The following is a 20,118-nucleotide window of genomic DNA, read 5'->3' as shown; positions in this document are numbered from 1 at the left end:
TGACCCATAATGAGGAGAAAAAACTAACTGGACAGAATTATTATATATGTCAAAAATACACAAAATAAAACAATTATAATTGTACATCATGTTCAAAAAGCTGAGTAGAGACATGAAAAATGTTTTATAAAGATCCAAGTCAAGCTTTAAGAAATAAAAATCTACAATATATACTAGTTGAGAATAACAGAACTGCCATTACAAAAGAAAAGATTAATGACCTTGAAGACACAGCTATAGAAATTACCCAAAATAAAACACAGAAAGAAGAATTAAATAATAGAGAAGAATTTCATTAGGGAAATATGAAGTAGATATGTATTTCCCTATTTCTATCTCTCAGTTCAGCTAAAAACTTTGTACATTATACATAAAACAAGCATAAGAAGATTCTAAAGGGAGAGAAAAGGAGGAAGATTGGCTAGGGACCTTGGGACCAGAGGAAAGACATAGTGATAATATCTGTATTTTCCTTTGGCCTCATAAATGATAGGGTGGGTACTGAAAAACAACACCAATCTTGAAATGCAAACAGCAGCAGATAAAGAAGTCCCAAGAAAATTCTACTTACCTCAGGTAGTTAAAGGATTAGGAAATGAAAAGCCTAATAAGAGTTTTAGATAAAAACCATTCTATATCAGCCAAACACCACAGAAGAGACTGTGATCCTTCTGACAGGAAAGGATGATTTCCTCCTTTTCCAAGCTGTAACCAAGTACCAAAACCCTCCTTCCAAGATGATGTCAGAGAAGGTTGAGTACATTTGTCACCACTCAGTTTTAGTGAGGTTACCTCCTCTTACACCATGATGTCATTGGAGATCATGTGGGAAACCTGGACTTCTACTCCAACCTGGTGATAATAAGGCACACTTCTTCCTCCCACACTGGAGTAGTATCAGAAGAAGCTCAGTAGAGAGTCAGCACATGCACCACTATTGAGTAGTAACAAAGATACCCCCACTTTATCAGTGGAAGCCATGTGGGAAGAGTAACACATCACCCCTGCCCTTCCCAGATAGGGTGGTATCCACAGAGTCCTAATGGGTAATAGGGATCCCAACCCCACCCAGTAGTGATAAGGAGGACACAAATAACCAATATCAGGAATGAAATAGCAGATAACTCTACAAACTCTGCAGACATTAAAACATAGTAAGAGAGAATACCATGAATAACTCTATACATATAAATGTGACAACTTAGTTAAAATAAATCAAATTCTTGAAAAGTAAAAACTACACGACTCACTCAACATGAAATAGAAGATGTGAATAGTCACCTGGTGTAAAAAATATTTTTTCTGGACTTTTCAAAAAGTGAATTCAATTTCTTCAGACTCCAATGATTTCATGGGGGAATTCTATCACATATTTAAAGAATTAACAATTTTACACTTTTATAATCTGTTCCAGAAAACAGATAAAAGGTTATTACCTTCCAAAACATTTTGTAAAGCCAGAATTATCCTGACATCAAAACCAGATAGAGCTAAAATAAAAATAGTGATAATACAAAATGCTGGCCAATACCAAAGGATGTGGAGAAAGTGGATCTTGGATACACTGTTGGTGGGAATGTGAAGTGGTACAGTGACTCTGGAATGTAGTTTATCAATTTCTAAGAAAAACAAAACCTATACTTACCATGATATCTGGCAATTACACTCCTAGACCTTTATTCCAGAGGAATGAGAACTTAACATCCACACAAAAATGTGTACATAATTATTCACAGCCATTTAATTGTAATAACAAATTGGAAAAAAAAATTAAATGGCTCTCCGCAGGTAAATGGCTGAAAAAAAATGACATACTCATACCATAGAATACTCATCAGCAATAAAAAGTAACAAACTATCAATACACACAACAACTTAGATGGATCTCAAGGGCATTGTGCTAAGTGAAAAGAGCCAATCTTATAATGTCACATGCTGTATGATTTAATTTATATATATATATATATTTTTGAGAGAGAGAGCATGAGCAGGGGCAGAAGGGCAGACAGACAGAGAGGGAAAGATAATCCCAAGAAGTCCCAACACCCAGCATGGAGCCCAACACGGGGCTTGATCCATAACCGTGAGATCATGACCTGAGCCAAAATCAAGAGTCGGCCACCCAACCCCAACCAACTGAACTACCCAGGTACCCCTTATATACTTCTTTTAAAGGTATTACTGAATTATTTTTTATATAATTTTATTGTGGTAAGATCATTTAACATGAAATCTACCTTCTTAACAAATTTTCAAGTGTACAATACAGTACTGTTGACTACAGAATTCTAGAGCTTATTTACTTTGCTTAACTGAAACTTTGTGCCCATTGAATAGTAATTCCCCATCTATCTTTCCCAGCCCATGGAAACCCCAGTTCCACTCTGTATGAATTTGATTATTTTAGATAAATTATATAAGTGAAATCATGCAATATGTGTCTTTCCGTACTGGCTTATTTCACTTAGCATAATGTCCTCAAGTTTCAACCATGTTGTTGCCTATTGCAGAATTTCCTTCTTTCTAAAGACTGGACAGTATTCCACTGTATGCATATACCACATTTTCTTATGCATTCATTTGTCAATGGACATTGAGGTTGTTTTCACATCGTGGCTACTGTGAACAGTGCATTAATGAACATAGGAGTGCTAATATCTCTTAGAGATCTTGATTTTAATTCTATTGGATAAATATCCAGAAATGCATGATAGAAAGTGCTGAGTTTTGTTAAATGGTTTTTCTGTATCTATTGAAAAAAATTCTGCCATTTTTATCCTTTTTTCTTTTAATGTGGTATATCACATTAATTGATCTTTATATGTTGAACCATCTTTGCATCCCATGAATAGAACCTAGTTGGTCACGGTCTTTGATCCTTTTCATGTGCTATTGGTTTAGTTTTGCAATTTGTTGAGGTGTTTACATCAATGTTCATAAGGGAGGTTGTAGTTTTCTTGTAGTGTGTTTGGCTTTGGTACCAGAATAATGCTGGCCCCGTAAAACTAATTTGAAAATGTTGGCTCCTTTTTGATTTCTGGGAAGATTTTGATAAAAATTGGCATGAATTCTTCTTTAAAGTTTTGATAAAATTCACCAGTGAAGCCGTCTGTTCCTGGGCTTTTCTTTGTTGGGAGGTTTCTGATTACTGATTCAATATCCATATTAGTTATAGGTCTGTCAGACTTTCTTTTTCTTCACGATTTAGTCTTGGTAGGTTGTATGTTTTTAGAAACGCATCCATGTCTTCTAGGTTATCTAGTTTGATGGTATAAATTTATTCACTGCCATTTCTTATTACCCTTTGGACTTCTTAGGCATCAGTTGTAATCTCTCTTCTGTCACTTCTTTTCACTGTTCTTAAAGATAAATCTGACAGAAGTTGTGCAAATATTGTTCACTGAAACCTACAACACATTCCTAAGAGTAATTACAGAAGATTTACATAAATGGGGAGGTATATCAAAACCATGAATCAGAAGGTTCAATATTATTAGGGTCAGTTCTTTATAAGTTGATTTATAGAATCAATACCATTCAAATAAAAATCCAAGTGGGCTTTCTTTTTTGTAGAAATTGAAAAACTGATTTTAAAATTCGTATGAAAATGTAAAAGACCTAGAATAGCCTAACGACTTTGAAAAATAATAAGGTTGAGGAATTAATAGTACCTGGTTTCAAGATTTTCATATGTTGAACCTCTTTGCATCCCATGGATAAAACCTACTAGGTGACGGTGTATGATCACTTTAATGTGCTCTTGGATTGGTTTTATTATAAAAGTGCAGTAATAAAGATAGTGTGGTATAGGAGACAAGCTGGATACATCAATTAATGGAAGAGAATAGAATGTTCAGAAATAGGTTCAATACATTTATACATAATATTTTAGGCAAAGGTGCAAAGGCAATTCAATGGAGAAAGCATAAAAACTGTGTTGAAATAATTTGGTCTCCATGTAAGAATGAATGAATTTTAATCCATATACATGTCATATTCACAAATTAACTTAGAATGAGTCATAGACCTAAGTGTCAAACCTATAATTATAAAATTGTTAAAAGAAAACTTAGGATAAAATTTTTGTGATCATGTGTTGGATAAGTACTTAAGACATCAAAAATACTATCCATAAAAAAAGAATATATTTGATTTCATCAAAATTAAAAATATCTGCTCTTCAAAGGACACTATTAAGAGAATGGAAGGACAAGCCACTCACTAACTGGGGTATAAAATTATGAATCATATCTGATGAAAGACTTGTATCCAGCATATATAAAGAACTTTAACATTCAACAATAAGAAAGCATATAGCCAATAAATAAGATGGGCAAAATATTTGAATCAACATTTCACCAAGGAAGACACACAGATGACAAATAAGCAAATGAAAATATGCTCAATATTTTAAAAGATGCAAACTAAAACTATTATGTAACACACACTGATCAGAATGCTTACAGATAAATAAGGACCATAACAAATGTTGGCAAAGATTTGGAGGAACTCAAGCCCTCATACACTGCTCATACAATGGTACAATCACTTTGGAATAGTAGTTTCTTTAAAAGTTAAGCATTCACCTTCTATCTGATGTAGTCCTTTCACTGCTATATATTTATCCAAGAGAAATAAAAGTATATGTCCATACAAAGACTTGTACATAATGTTGATAGCTGCTTTATTCGTAATGGCCTGAAACCAAAACTAACTCAAATGTTCAGTAACACCTGAACTAGTAAACGAAGAGTCGTACATCCATACAACAGACTTTTTCTCAGCAATAAAAAGGAATGAATTATTGCTGCATGGGACAATAGATAAATCTGAGAATACTTCAGCTGAGTAAAAGAAATCAGGCAAAAACAGAGAAAATACAGTGTGCTTCTATTTATGTAAAATTCTAAATAATACATCACTTTTTCATGCCTGGAATTTTTCTAGAAAGATTTTCTAGAAAAGATTTTCTAGAAAAAGAAAATAAAATTTTTCTTTAAAAAATAAAGATTCTGAATGAAAAAGATACAGTGTAACTAAGTTTTCAAGGTGATCACAAGAAAATGTGTGTGGGGCGCCTGGGTGGCTCAGTTGGTTAAGCGACTGCCTTCGGCTCAGGTCATGATCCTGGAGTCCCGGGATCGGGTCCTGCATCCGGCTCCCTGCTCGGTGGGGAGTCTGCTTCTCCCTCTGACCCTCTTCCCTCTCGTGTTCTCTATCTCTCATTCTCTCTCGCTCAGATAAATAAATAAAATCTTAAAAAAAAAAGAAAAAGAAAATGTGTGTGTATCTGACAGATTGCTCCTTGCTATTTTTTTATGAAAAGAAATTTTCAAAAAGATTAAGAAATTATAAGCAAAGCTCAATATAAAAATGGACAAAAAATAAGAGTAAACACTAATATATGACAAATGTGTAAAATTAATATTCTTACTTTAGACTAAGAGATCTAAAACAGAATCATTATATTCTTACAATTCTGGAGGTTTCAAATCTGAGATCATGATGCCAACATGGTTGGGTTCTGGTGAGAGTCCTCTTCTGGAACCTCTTGCAGAAGGTTGAGTTCTTATTGTATCCTAACATGACAGAGACAGAGAAAGAAAGTAAGCTCTCTCATGACTCCTAGAAGGACACTAATCCTATTCATGAGGACTCTATCCCCATGACCTTAACTAATCTTTACTACCTCCTAATACAATCATATGAGTTTCAACATATGAATGTGGGGGGGTCATTATAAGCATTTAGTCTGTAAAATCACTTTTCATCCATCAAATTGGGCAAGATTGGAAAAATTGATAATATTATATATGGACAATTAAAATTGCTATGGGTTAAGTGGTGAATGCCAAATTTTAACTTTATGAATTTCACAAATTGCTCTCTAAAGTTACTCTTCTGGTTTATGAAAGATCTTCTCTTCCTAGTCATCAAAAGTTGGTACTGTCATATATACTTTTTATATTTTTCAAGTCTCATGGGTGAAAGCATTGCCTTAATTTCATTCACATTTCCTTTATAACCTGTGGGGTTGAGCAGCTTTTCACATAGTGTCTTTTTCTTTACAAACCTGAACTTTCAAATGCTATTTCATTATAACCTAATTTGTTAAACACAGAAGTGTGAATCTTCTACTAATTAATCCATATGGATATTTTCCAACCAATAAAATTATTAACAATGGAATAATATTAACATGAACACACATCAAAACATATATCAAAAAAAAACATATATCAGTCATCAGGTCATTATATATAGATACAGTAGTTCTAATCCTTTTATTAGTGTAATCTCATAGCACTTAAAATATTTAAAAATTACATTTAACTTATATTAATTGAAAATTTTAATATGATGTTATAACATTTTCAGGTAAAAAATAAGGTACTGTCCTTTTAATCTACAACGAATTTTTAAACTCCTATTCTTACATTTTAGGAAACAGTTTGGACTGGTAGTATATAGGAGGTAGATACCTGTCAAAAGGTACCATTACCTTGGGACCACTTATCTTTAGGATTTCTGGTACCAAGTGTTTCCATGTCATCATCAATCAAACACTCAGGAACAACAAAGAATTTGTTAAATTCTTGAAAATACAAATAAAATTTTTAAAAGCCAAAATATGTCATCAAGAATACTAATGAAAATCTTTTGTTTTCATGCAGTGGACTTTTATATCAGAACTACACTATTTGCAACCAGTTGGTCATTTAACATTGCCTACTTTCATTTAACACTCTCTTGTACAACTAATGAGAAAAACGAGGAAATGAGCAGAATAACGTTAAGGTAAGTTACACTCCTTTCCAATTTTCTTTTCTACAGTTGTACAGGCCACTGACATTCAGTGTGATCCATATATGTATTAAAAATTCCCCAGAGCACAGCATTCTCTTGTTTATCTATAGAAGCTCTGATGATCCTTTTGATTAATTCCAAATTCAATTTACAGAAAGCTTTAGAAATGCAAAGGCATGGTTTCAATTTCTCCAGATCTTATTTGTGGAAAAGCTTGTGCAATCTCTGCTAAAATATCAAGTCTCACCTTTGATAGGTAATTCATGGCCAAGGTCAAAGAGAGAGCAGTGCTCCCTGAGGGACCACCCACCTCGGGCTGACTAGAGGAGTGCATTGTGGAAAATGATTTGAATTACGCATGCAGTGGTACAGGCATGACACTGTCATTTACCTGGTTCTAAAAAAAGATTTGGTGCACAGTAAATACAACTGATTTTTATGTATCTTGGAAGATGACACTTTATTATAAAGTATGTCACAGTCATCTTCTGGCTGTTAAAACATCTAAAGTCATGTTGGTTTTACAACCTTCTCTCCCAATTACAATTCTGAAGGGTGGTTAGTGACAAGTGTGCAGTGTTTTGTCAAGCTAGTCAGTTTATACAGATGGAATGCTGTTCTGCTCACCAAATCCATTACAAGTGCAAATATGTGGCTAAATGGGCCAGCATTTGTTTTAGACATGAGTGCAGCCAATAACCAGAATGTTTTAGAGAGCATCTCCTGTAACTTTATATTGAACACAACTCAACATTCCACGTTTCTTTCCAATGATTATCTGCTCCCATTAACCCCTTTGTATCTTACCTTATTTTCAGTGTAGCACACAAACAAAACACAAAACAAAACTAATTCCCATAGGAACTCTCTTAGGGATACAAACCCATTTGGTTGCGTCTACTGAAGGATAGACTGGGTCTAGCATCTTTGTGTAAGGCTAGCCTTGTCCCATTCCTCTCTCTGATTTCAAAGGTACCTTCAGAGATTACTCATGATCTGGTTTATAAGGGAAGATAAGAAGACATGTTCCTAAAGATTCCCAGGGAATAGAAATTTTTTACTCCCTTCAAGGGAAAATATTGTGTTTACTGGACATCTGTCATGAAGGAGAAATGGTAGTCACATCAGCTATTTCAAATCCTGTTTTCACTATGCTGTCAATGAAATCAAGAAGCAGAGAGTAATGCAAAAGGGAAAACAAATGGTTTGTCCCTTAATACAGAAAATGTACAGCAAGCACCATGCTGGCGGGTTCTAGTGTCATTAATCTTTTCCCATAGTGCAAACTGTCACCATCAGGGCTCCAGCAACACATGTTCCCAGGTCCATATTAAGGATGAAGAACCACTGCAATGTTTTGAAATTTGTCTAGCCTCATGATAGACTTTTTCTTACTTGATAAAAATCAAAACAAATCCATGGTAATGGATAATAGATCTGAAAAGAAAAATATTCCTTGATTTTTTTTTTTAAATGATGTAGCTCAATTTATGTCTTTCTGAGGTAGAGCTAAGGCCCCTCTGTCTTAAAAGAAATTTATATTAAACCTTGGCAGGGTCTCGAGCAATGACATTCAAGAAAACTAGAAAATGATCTTGCAGATGTTTTATCTTTAGACCATGTAAATGGAATACACTCTATCTCCTAAATCCATGCCCTGGTTAATTTTTCTCTAAATAATGATAATGCCAAAGATTTCCCAAAATGCTTGCTGAAAGTATTTTCCAACTGAGACCACCTTTAAAAGATTTTTTATTAGTGAAATAGTCTTAATTAAATGATAATAAATATGGAAGTGTCATAAGCATAAGGCTTTTGTACAGGGTTCTATAATTTGTCATTTTTTCCCCCTAGTTATCTGTTTCTTTCTCCATTTCAACATTCTATATCATCAGAAAGCAATCAGGGTGATGGAGACCATACTGAGTCAGAGCGATGAATCACAAAAGCCTCAGAAACCCCTGCCAAAGAATACGCCATTTCTCACAGAATGAGGAGTGAGTACAGGGTATAGTCATAGCCAAAATGGCCGGTCTTGCTCCAAAGCACAATTGCATAAATCCACCATATTTATTTGTCCAGGAAGTTAACTGTGGAAAAATAATGTGACAGTAAGGTGGTGAGAAAGCAGAACAGTTGTGGAAAAAAATTGGATTGAAAAATGATGACGATAACAGAACATTTATTAAAATATAATAACACTATGAAACCCGCTGGGGCTATTAGCCTCAGGAGGAGTTCTAAACCCTGAGCCCCAGATTTCTTTGTATAACATGTATGGAATTCATGAGACTTTCAGGCTTCTATTGAAGATGACTTAGATTTTGTTCACTGAGGGATAAAACTGGGCTAAACAAGTATAGAAGCCTCAGTTGAGGGCATTAGATAAAATTCTCCAAAAGACTTCCATTTATCCCTATATTTATCCAAATATATTTATATTTCTAAATATAAACTAACCGTCAAAACCAAGAACAACATTTTCTGTTTGGCCCCTGTCATGAGTTGGCTGGAATGGAATGTGCCTCAATTTGAATGCTTGGACAATGAGTTAAGAACATAACAATGAAAAAAATATATATGTATGTAGAATCCAAAGGTTTTAATCTCTAAGAAAAGAAAATGAAGTAGGCTTAATCTCCAAGAAAAGTGAGATCATAAAATAAAGATCTAAGTACAGAGGAGAAAGAAAGAAGGAAGAATAAAGCAAAAGAAAACTGACATCTATATCTTATCTTAGGGTTGAGCTTAAATAACTTGCAAGGTGCTTTCATATTGCCTTGCAGAATTACGGTCAGATGTAATGTATCGAAAGGGTGAAGAAAATATGGCCTTTAGTGCAGTTCAGTTGCATTCCAACCCTCGGAGTTGTTGAGTTCAAAGGGGAAAAAAAAAATGTAAGTATCAGGTACACAGGAGGGATATGCTAGTTACAACAGGGAAGAGCCATTAAGAGAAAATATTTTAACAGACTCAGGGGCAGAAAGGACTTCACAGTAATAAGAAAGGGCAAACAAACCACATTTACTTAACTGAGTTTCAGTTATATAAAAAAAAAGTCAGGTAGAGGAAAAATGCGACACATGGTCTGCTCATGCATATCAGCAAGCACAGAATATAAACAAGACCATTCTTTTGGACCTGAATTAATAAGCCTAACAAGAAAGGAGAGAAAAATGTTATTTTACCCATGTCCAAGTGAGTTACATGTTATTAATAAATGTAAGCAGGTGCCCTACAGCACCTGGCTCCACAAAAATTAGTTTTATGTTAGCAAACTCACACAAAAGGCACTCTCAACTCTGTACCTACCAGTTACATATGGTGATTCAGTTTTGACAAAGCTGGTGCAAAATGGATTACACAGGAAAGAGGTGGTCTTCCATGAGTGCCAAATTCTTTGCTCTTTCCTTTTCTGTTGTAATTTCCTCCTTAAACCGCTCTTTCTGGTCCCTTCTATCTTAGTTTTTTCCAACAAGATGGAGAACTGCTCTACATAAGAAAATGGGCTTCGCTGAGTTGTAAGAACATTCAAAATGCATAGAATTTTCTTCCTGAGTCTGACGTATCTTCAGGAAGCAGCGGGAACTCCCAGGTCCTTGCCATACTCTGAAGCAAGCTGACTTTGTTGACCTCAATTATCCCCTAATAGAGCCCACATTTTACTCATTTTACTATTAACATATGCCCTTTCCTTGTTACTAGTGCATAACATAGCATCTTTAGTCTTTCATCTTTTTATATCTCTTTGGCAAGCGCTACTGTCAGCTTTTGAACAGTTTTGAAGAGTGACTCATTTATCCATAGATTGGCAAATGGGAATAAGAAAGATGATATGTGGGCATTAAACCAAATCCTCTAACTCAAATCCAACTTTTTAGGAATAGCTAACGTAAACATTTCAGTTTTCCCATATTTCCTGCCAAAGCAAATGCAAAAAATAATTTTAAAAGTGATGTTTTTACATATACACATATTAACACACAGAACTTCTAGAGTCAGTCAACCGGATCAGAAATATTATAAGCCTGTAATTCTATACAAGCCAGTGGGTATTGTTTCTTGAACTCTAATAGAGTCATATTAAACTACATTAGTTACCTTTAAGGGCATTTCACTTGTTCAGTGCTCAGTATCCAACTGATTTCTAATTTACCCCCCTTCCTGAGCATCTGCCTCTTAATTCCAAACACCTGTGGATATCTCAAAACTGGATTTCCTGCCAGAATCTCAGTTTTGACACAAAAAGAAAAAACAGCCATCATCCTCATAAACTATCCCGGTTCATTCCCCTGTAATCCTTGTGTTACAGACAGAGCCACTGTCTTTTTCATGTGACCATGCGTGAATAAGACCTCTGTTTCTTTTTCAGGAAGTCATTGCTCCCTGCCTCCCTTTCTGCCTCTCCCCCTCCTCCTTTCCTGTCTTCTTGCCACCAGCCCCCACCTTCATCCATCCCTCCCTCAATTACTTTCTGAGCCTTGCTATGCTATGGGCACTATTCCAGTGCAAGATCCTTCTATAATCTCATTAGTAATCCCTACATCATCTTGCATAGTGCCTTCCACATTGTAGGTAGAAGTAGCTTTATTTAATAGGCTGGTGAAAATTTCAAAGTGGCTTGCCCATACCTGTGATTTATAAGATTAGACTGTATTTTCCACTAGAAAATAGGAAAAGCAACCTAAGTAATGCTATAAAATTAATATTGTAAAATCAGTATTTCAATATATTTCTCTTAAAATTACATTTAATTTTTTTCCTGATAAGTGATCCTCACTTCCTCGTGGGAAAAGTAAACAGGAGAGGAGTATTTTTTAAAAGAAATTTTAATTCTATAATAAATGTATTATTTTCTTCTATAGTCTCTTCTGGTTTTATACATATGAAAATACATACATACATACATACATACATTCCCAATTTTGATGGTTTTGTCAAAATTGGGAGTATACTAAAGACACAGTTTTTAATCTCTGTTTTTTTAACATTTTACCTTGAGAATTTGTCCAGAAACAATGATAACAGCTATGCAATTTTCATCATATGTAAATCATAATATGAATCTTGTCAGAAAGGGTAGGTCAATGTATATATGTGTATAATATATATATATATATATATATATATATTGAGTTTGAGCTTTTGAGTTCATTTTTTTCAGAGTTTGAGTGCTCTTGTCCCTCTATTTTCAGCAACATTGAAGATTACTATCAATTATTATTGCTTTAATTTTTATCTCTTTCATTACCAAGAGCCACACTGCCTCTGTTTTATCTCACCTCCACCATTTAATAACTGCTGGTCAGGGCAGCTGGGTGACACAGTTGATTAAAATGTCTGACTCTTGGTTTCAGGTCAGGTCTGATCTCGAGGTCATTAGATTGAGCCCCGTGGAGGGTTTAGCACAGAGTCTGCTTGGGTTTCTCTCTCCCTCTTCCTCTGCCCCTCCCCTCTGCTCACTCTCTCCCTCTCTTTCTAAACTAAATGAATAAATCTTAAAAAAAAAATAACTGCAAGTTATTTGATGCTTCTTTGCCTCAGTGTTTTCATCTGTAAAATGAAGAGAATAACAGTGCTTTGCTCATAATGCTGTTGTGAAAATTAAATGAGTTAATCAATGTAAAGTTTTTAAAACACTGACATATAGCATGCTATATGTAAGTGCTGTTTTTTATAATTTTTAAATTTTTATAATATCAAATATATCTATCATTTCCATTGTGAATTCTTTCAGGACTTATATGCTTAAAAATTTACTTTTAATATTAGTTTATACTCTTATAGCTTCCTCCTCCTTTGTCATAAAGGCTACATTATCTGGCATGGCTATTCAACTCCAAAAGAAAATAATTTTCAGAGATATTCATTTTCCTTGAATATAGAGCAATGTTTACTATCTCTTCAAAATCTTTTTAGAGGCTCTATGTTTCTGCTATTAATTTTTATTGATTTCTCATTTACTCCTGAAAGCAAAGCTAGCTTATACGGAGGCCAGGCGTTTGCTAAGAAGTTTAATCTAAGGAACATGCAGTATTGGCCTGCACTTCTATGTGCACATCTGAACCTGGAGCTCAGGCTGACCTGCACACTGAACTCAGTGCAGTCTGGGGCTGCCATTGCCCAAACACTGCTGTAGACTATGAGGGCCTTGGCAATAGGACCCAAGTCCTCACCTCATCTCTCTAATCCCCTGGCTCACAGTGCCTTAGAGAGATAGGCCACTCAGCCTGAATCAATGAAAGAAGGATAGATGAACGTTGGTCTATTCAAATGTCCTGTCTTTCCCCTTAAGTAAACAAAAAAATAATATGAATTTGTTCTATAGATATTGACAGTATGGTCCATAGAATTCAAACACTCCTTAGTTTACCAACTAATCCACTGCTTACCTGCCCTCTTCCAGTTTCTGTCATTCATTGATATTTTTTCTCTGGAAGAAAAATATCCCAGGGCTCCTGGGTGGCTCAGTCGTTAAGTGTCTGCCTGCAGCTCAGGTCATGATCCCAGCATCCTGGGATCGAGCCTCGCATCGGGCTCCCTGCTCGGCGGGAAGCCTGCTTCTCCCTCTCCCACTCCCCCTGCTTGTGTTCCCTCTCTCTTTGTGTCTGTCTCTGTCAAATAAATAAAACCTTTTAAAAAAAAATATCCCAAGTGCCTGTTGGTTGCTCGAGTCCCTTGGAAGCAGTACATGATGGCCTTGAAATTCAATTGATAGGTCCTTAAATCCACTTTGCTTCTTTCTAGTTATGTCACCTAGTTAAAGCGACAATCTCCCTGGTCTCAGTTTTCTCATCTATGGACACGGGTGACATCAACCTCTAAGGATTGCCTTTGAGGAGATTAAAAAAAAAAAAAGACAAGCTCTAATGATACACCTGGTTCATCAGAAGATCTTAATAAACAGCTCCTATTATCCTTTTCATCTTCATCATCATCATCATTAATGAATATAAACAATGTTCTAAGGGAATAAGGAAGGAATGGAACTATTTTCACTGAATCGCCTGAGCCACATGTCAGAGAAAAAAAAATCATTGTGACTTATAAAATAAAATCTCTAATTTCACCTAAAATGTGTCTGGAAAAGACACATATTTAATTTCTTATTTCTGATATTTATTTTCAAGTCTATCTTTTTTTTAAAGATTTTATTCATTTATTTGAGAGAGAGAGAGAGAACAAGAGTAGGGAGCAGAGGGAGAGGGAGAAGCAGACTCCCCACTGAGCAAGCCCAGTGTGGGGCTCAATCCTGAAGGCAGACACTTAACTGACTGAGCCACTCAGGCTCCCTTCAAGTCTATCTCCTTAAAGGAGCCTACCAAAGAATTTAAAAGAAACTAAGAAATCAAAAACCATTACCCCAATACAGGTTCTTGAAACCAAACTGAGCCATTTTCTCACACAGATGGGAAAGCCTCAATATATGGATTTCAATTAAACCTATAAATAGTAAAACACTATCAATTTAAACTAGTGAAAGAAATTGTCTTATAATTCAATTTTCATTAGATAGCATCTAATATGTACAAAAAACTATGTTGGTGAAAGGATAAGGTGAAAACTTTACCCTTCATTAGCCTGCACCAATTTTTCCATTTTCTCGCCTTGAGGGGAGAAGATTATTAGCATGGTTCTCCATCTACCACAACAATATTTATAATTGTCAAGGAAATGAAGTCTTGCCTCTTGATATACTTTCAAAAAGCTCAGCAGCATCTTTCCCTTTCCTTGGAAATAAAGAAAACCTAAGGTTTTTTCATTAAAACAAAAGAATTTAGATTTAGACAGTTAATTTCATACATAATAATTTTTTTAACACATGAGCGCACTTTTCTCTCTTCTTTGTAATATATCCACTTTTAATAAGGGAGAGGTGGATTAGGCTAACCTAATTGCAACATGAGTGATAAGGACAATTATAAAGGAAAGCAGTTACCATTTTTTGTACTCTAAAGTGGAACTGAAGGGTAGTGTTTTCGATTCTTCAGTTAAATTAATTTTGACAGAAGACAAACTATATTTAATTTTTCTGGGAAAAAAAAAACTCCCAGCATTTCCTCATGTTCTGGTAGAAAAACTCATTTTCTTGGGCATGTATTTGATGAGTCATTTACTCTCACTTACCAAGAATGCGTTTGTACAAATCACTTCTGCTCTACCCCACTCTCTGAGGACACAAGCCTGCAGCCACTCCATGGGAGGGACAATGAAACTAATAAACAAACAAGCAAAACCCTGGGCAAACCTGTGTTTTCAGGGACATGCGGAGGGGAGAGGCACATGTCTCCAAACCACAAAAGTCAGGAATAATTCAGACAAACTTACCCCAAGACAAGTCACCACGTTGAGCTAGTATGTCGGCATAGGAACACGGCTGCACCCAAAATATCTTCTGACATACAGCTTGAATTATCTGCATCCCTTTGATATACTCCTATATTTTTAAGGCTTGAGAATTCATTTGCTGTAACAAACCTCTCTGTTGAAAATAAAAATATGTCTGGGGGCTGTATAGATTCTTTCACACATGTATTTTAATGTGTCCAGTCAAGTTGCATTCCTTCTCAAACTTAACTGAGAGGGGTGCACAGAAAAAAAAATGGGAAAGATTTAACATAGAGAAGAGTAGCAGCTAAATTTAGATATTATGTACATTGAATAAAAAGAGGATAAGAAGACGCAAATTGAGTTTCACTGAATACAGCCCAGGGCAACAAGAAACAAGGTACTGAAATGAGACATAAAAAGACGTTGTTAAATGAATTAAACAAGGAGGCCATTAGACTGAGGTGGCTCTAACGCCATGGCACCTGCATAAGCAAACCCAAGTCTAAGCCTGCAAATACCTCAAGGTTAGGAAATTGAAACTAAGGACAGCCAGTCACAAACAGCCAACGAGGCTTTAAACTGTAGCCAATCACTGATTTCCTTATTTTGTAACTGCCTTTCCACTGTAAAGGTTTTTCCCCAGCTCCCCTCAACAGAGCACTTCTATCAACTCCAAGTTTGGCACTGCTGGATTTAAATTTATTTTTGCTCAAATAAATTCTTTAAAAAATGTTAATATGATTCAGTTTACCTTTTAACAAAGTGATGGAGGAACACAGAGAGAGAAAGAGCAGTACACCAATGACGGACTTCTTTTTGTCACCCTTTCAGGTTCAGTCCTATGCCCAGGAAAAAGGAGGCTTTCTTTCTTATCACCGGGCTACTGTAACATTTATCTCTGCTATTAGGAACCAGAATTTGGGTTATTAATATAATTCATTCAAACTATAGCTTCGATCATCTTTAGGTTTACCCGGGGTTCCAAACAGCTGATTATGTTCTCATTTGTAAGTAAAAAATGTGTCCGGTGTTCCAGACAATTTAAGGATTAGGTGTTACTGCTTTTTTGTGATATAATGATATAGTGAAATTATCTATAATCTGTTATTTTGTGATATTTTAACTGAAATATATATATTTACTCATTTATTTTAATTTATTCGTTAACTTGTAAGGGCAAATACAAATGAAAAATAAGAGACTTAATGTTCTCTGTTGAAAATAAGGAAGGATATTTCTCTCCCTTCTTTTTCTTAAAACAGTTACCTTACAAAACTCAAAAGTACTTTCTCCTCTCTTTGAAATGTGTGTATCCTATTGAAGACTTGATAGATCTTTTGTCAACTTTATGACCCAGGAATGTCATTCTCAAGGATCTGGGAACCATCCCTTTGAAATGTAAACATCAAGGAAGGTGGTACCCCATTTCCCAGCTTCTAATGGATATATGAAGTTTAACTTTGGTGGCCTTCTTGCTCCCAGTTGCAAAACTGCCTCCTGTCATAAATATCTGAGAAGTTTGTTTTTCTTCTGGATAAAACCAATTAGCTAACACATGAAGATCACTCCAGTTACCAGATAAAGTTAGGGTGACCCATAAGTGACAAACAGCGTTGTTAAATCCTCTGACGCGTGTTCTGTTTGATCTCGGCAACATGTATGCAATGGGCCGTATCTGCTGGCTTCCATAGGAGAGCGTCTTTACAATCTTTCTGTTTTATTTTCTCTTGTTGGATTCCCTGTGATGCACACCACATTCTGGCTTGATGCTTATTCTATAATAAGTGTGTTGGTTTTTTTCTCCACCCCCTTTGGAGACGGTTTCTGGGTTGAGAGAAGATAGTGTTTTTAATGATAATTCCCCAACAAAGTCAAATTTGTGATATTATATGATGCCACCACTTTAATTTATTTACAATTACTCTATTTTATGCAGTATTTGAAGTTGTTTATAAGCATAAGATATTTTTAAATATTAACAGTTAATAAACTAATAAGTAAAAAAATGCATTGATAATATGAGAGATTTTTGGAACGCATAAGTGCATTTATAAGGCCTAAAAAAATTAAATAAATTGAACTTCCTTAAGGGCAAAGAATAAAGAAAGCGTTATCACTTTTAAGATTTATAGTGTCTGTGAGACAATTAACTAATTGCTCAGCAAAAGTGAAAATTCTCCCAGCACAGAATTCTGAGATGCATTTCTTTTGAATATTCATAAAGGCATACCCAGCGATCTTGTGGAAAATAACCTTAGCATCCTTCCTGTATTACAAAAAACTGAAGAATTCCATGCAGTTGTTTTCATAGTGTTCATCAATGCAATTGAAGGGAGTGATATCAAAATGAAATGTAATAAAAGCTGAGAAGAGTTTCAAATTTGTACTCCCTGATGGTCTGACTTGAACTGTGGTTAAAATTCTGAATTGTAAGAACACTGGCTTACTTCTTGTGCCTTCATCCTCAAATGTTGTTTCTTCTTTTTTTAAAATTTTATTTATTTATTTGAGAGAATGAGAGAGAGAGAGTGCGCACGAGGTGGGGGGAGGGGCAGAGGGAGAGGGAGAAGCAGATTCTTCACTGCACAAGGAGGCCCACACAGGGCTCATCTGGAACCCAGGATCCTAGGATCACTGAGCTGAAGGCAGACGCTTAACCAAATGATCCACCCAGTGGCCCCAAATGTTCTTTCTTCCAAACAGGCAAAAGTAATTCAAGGTTATATTCTTTCACAAGAATCTGGATTTTAGGCATTCTGGGCTGATGCTTAAAGGCAGATCCACATACTCTAAAAATAAGTAAATAAGTTAGATGTAAACTTCCTATGGAAATGTTGTGATCAAGGCGCCTGGGTGGCTCAGTTGGTTAAGCGACTGCCTTCGGCTCAGGTCATGATCCTGGGGTCCCGGGATCGAGTCCCACATCGGGCTCCCTGCTCAGCAGGGAGTCTGCTTCTCCCTCTGACCCTCTTCCTTCTCGTGCTTTCTATCTCTCATTCTCTCTCTCTCTCTCAAATAAATAAATAAAATCTTTAAAAAAAAAAAAAAGGAAATGTTGTGATCAAACCAGCACTTCTTATATTCAAATCAACAGCTGAGGAAATAGTGGCCAAAAGGCCATGTATTCTGGCAACAGAGATGACCTGTAAGTCTTTGGAATACATGTATGATGACCTGTAAGTCTTTGGGATACAAAGATAAAATAAAAAGAAGACAGAAATAAAGCACCTAGAAAAGTTAGGTAAAACACAACAAACATCTTTAAAATACACAGAACATCTGAAACTAATGATGTACTATATGTCGGCTATTTGAATTTAAATAAAAAAAACTAAAAAAAAAAAAGAATGAAATTCTAACATAGAAAGACGCATGTACAAGAATTAAATAAATAAATAAACAAACCCCTTAGTAAACTGCCAAAAAAATAAATAAATAAAATAAAATATACAGAAGAGCTTTCAGGAGGAAAAGTCCCAGTGGCCTCAAAGTAGAAGAAACTGCAAAACAGAGCAATCCCCTGATGCTGCAGTAGCCCAAAGGGCTTTGCCTTTCTCAGAATCCTGGAGGCTTTCCTTCAAAGGTCATGGGGGAACAGGAGATAAGGCCACGGAGGTGAGGCAAGGAGTTGGTTCCAATGTCATCCTGTAAATCTCGGATACGTGAAAGGCTTTCCCAGCAGTGACTGAGTGGAATAGAAAAGGTTGTCTGTCTGGCTGACAGTGTTTCTCTTCAAGCTGCACCCACATCCCCTAGATAACTCACCATCCGAAATGCAACTGGAAAGCTGAAAAAAATCATGTAGCAAAGGACTTTGAAGGCAGCTGCCCTTCTGGCAGGTAGATGATTATTTTCTAATCCCCTCTTCTGACAAGCATCTGCAATTAATCATTTCTTTCATTAGTATCATTATTCTTCGTGCCACGAACTCAAAATGTAGGAATCATCCTTTTAACCAGCATACATGCAAACCCATATCATAAAGTGTTGTTCTTTTTACATATGTTTATTATCATCAGACCTAAGGGCTTTTAGTACCTAAGTTTCCATATGTGTGTGTGTATGCATGTGTTAAGTATATATACATACACACACACACACACATATACACACTATACATATAGGGAAGATAATAACTCTATAATTTTAATTTTTGAAGCGTTAAAGAAGTTTTTTAAACTATTGCTCTTTTTAAGTAATAAAACAAACTTCAAACCCTTCTAACTGACTGGAAAGTAAAATGCTAAATAGAAAAAATGGAAGGGGAAGAGATACACATTTATTTAATTAACTGAGCACAAAATTCCCATTAATAGAGATGTCAGATCTTACCTGAGAACTTATATTTCCTTACTATAAAGAAAACACAACAAAACCAATTTTAGCTTGTAATTGGCAAATGTCCTTCTGAATATTTTTCTATTTCCAGATGTTTCTAAATTCATTCTTTTGCATAGTTCAATGTTTCTTAATATAAGGTCTAGGCAGAAGTAGCTTCATTGGAGTTTTCTATGGTTCTAGCCCAAATCGTACATGCCAAAACCTAGGCTTGAATTTAATGACCAAAGAATCTAACAGAAGTAGAGATAGTCTACCATCTCTAGTAGGTGGGGTGGGGGGGTGAAATGTGAAATTGACAGCAATGTGAAGAGTAGTTTTGTTTTGTTTTGTAAAAAAATTTTGGAACAAATACAAAGGAATCTATGAAATTAGTGAGTTCAAGTGAGTCATTATCATTAAAGTTTAGGACACTATTAATTTGCTCTGTTTTAATTGCTTAAGAAAACCATCCATAACTTTCATTTTTCAAACTTCATCACAGTTGGTAATCAAATTCATTGGCTTTTTCATAATAAATGTTCAACATATGATTTGTTTTATCTTTGAGAATTCCTGAAGAAGAAGGTGGAAGAGGAAAAAGAAAAGGACAAGTAACATGTTCTAGAACACGAATCTGGTATTGAATGCCCGGTATCAGAT

The sequence above is a fragment of the Eumetopias jubatus genome, unplaced genomic scaffold, assembly GCF_037043125.1.
Source record: "Eumetopias jubatus isolate StellerSeaLion01/CBP00866 unplaced genomic scaffold, mEumJub1_p1.0 scaffold_6, whole genome shotgun sequence".
Taxonomy (NCBI): domain Eukaryota; kingdom Metazoa; phylum Chordata; class Mammalia; order Carnivora; family Otariidae; genus Eumetopias; species Eumetopias jubatus.
The sequence above is the reverse complement of the archived record's forward strand: the minus strand, read 5'-3'. Positions refer to the sequence as shown.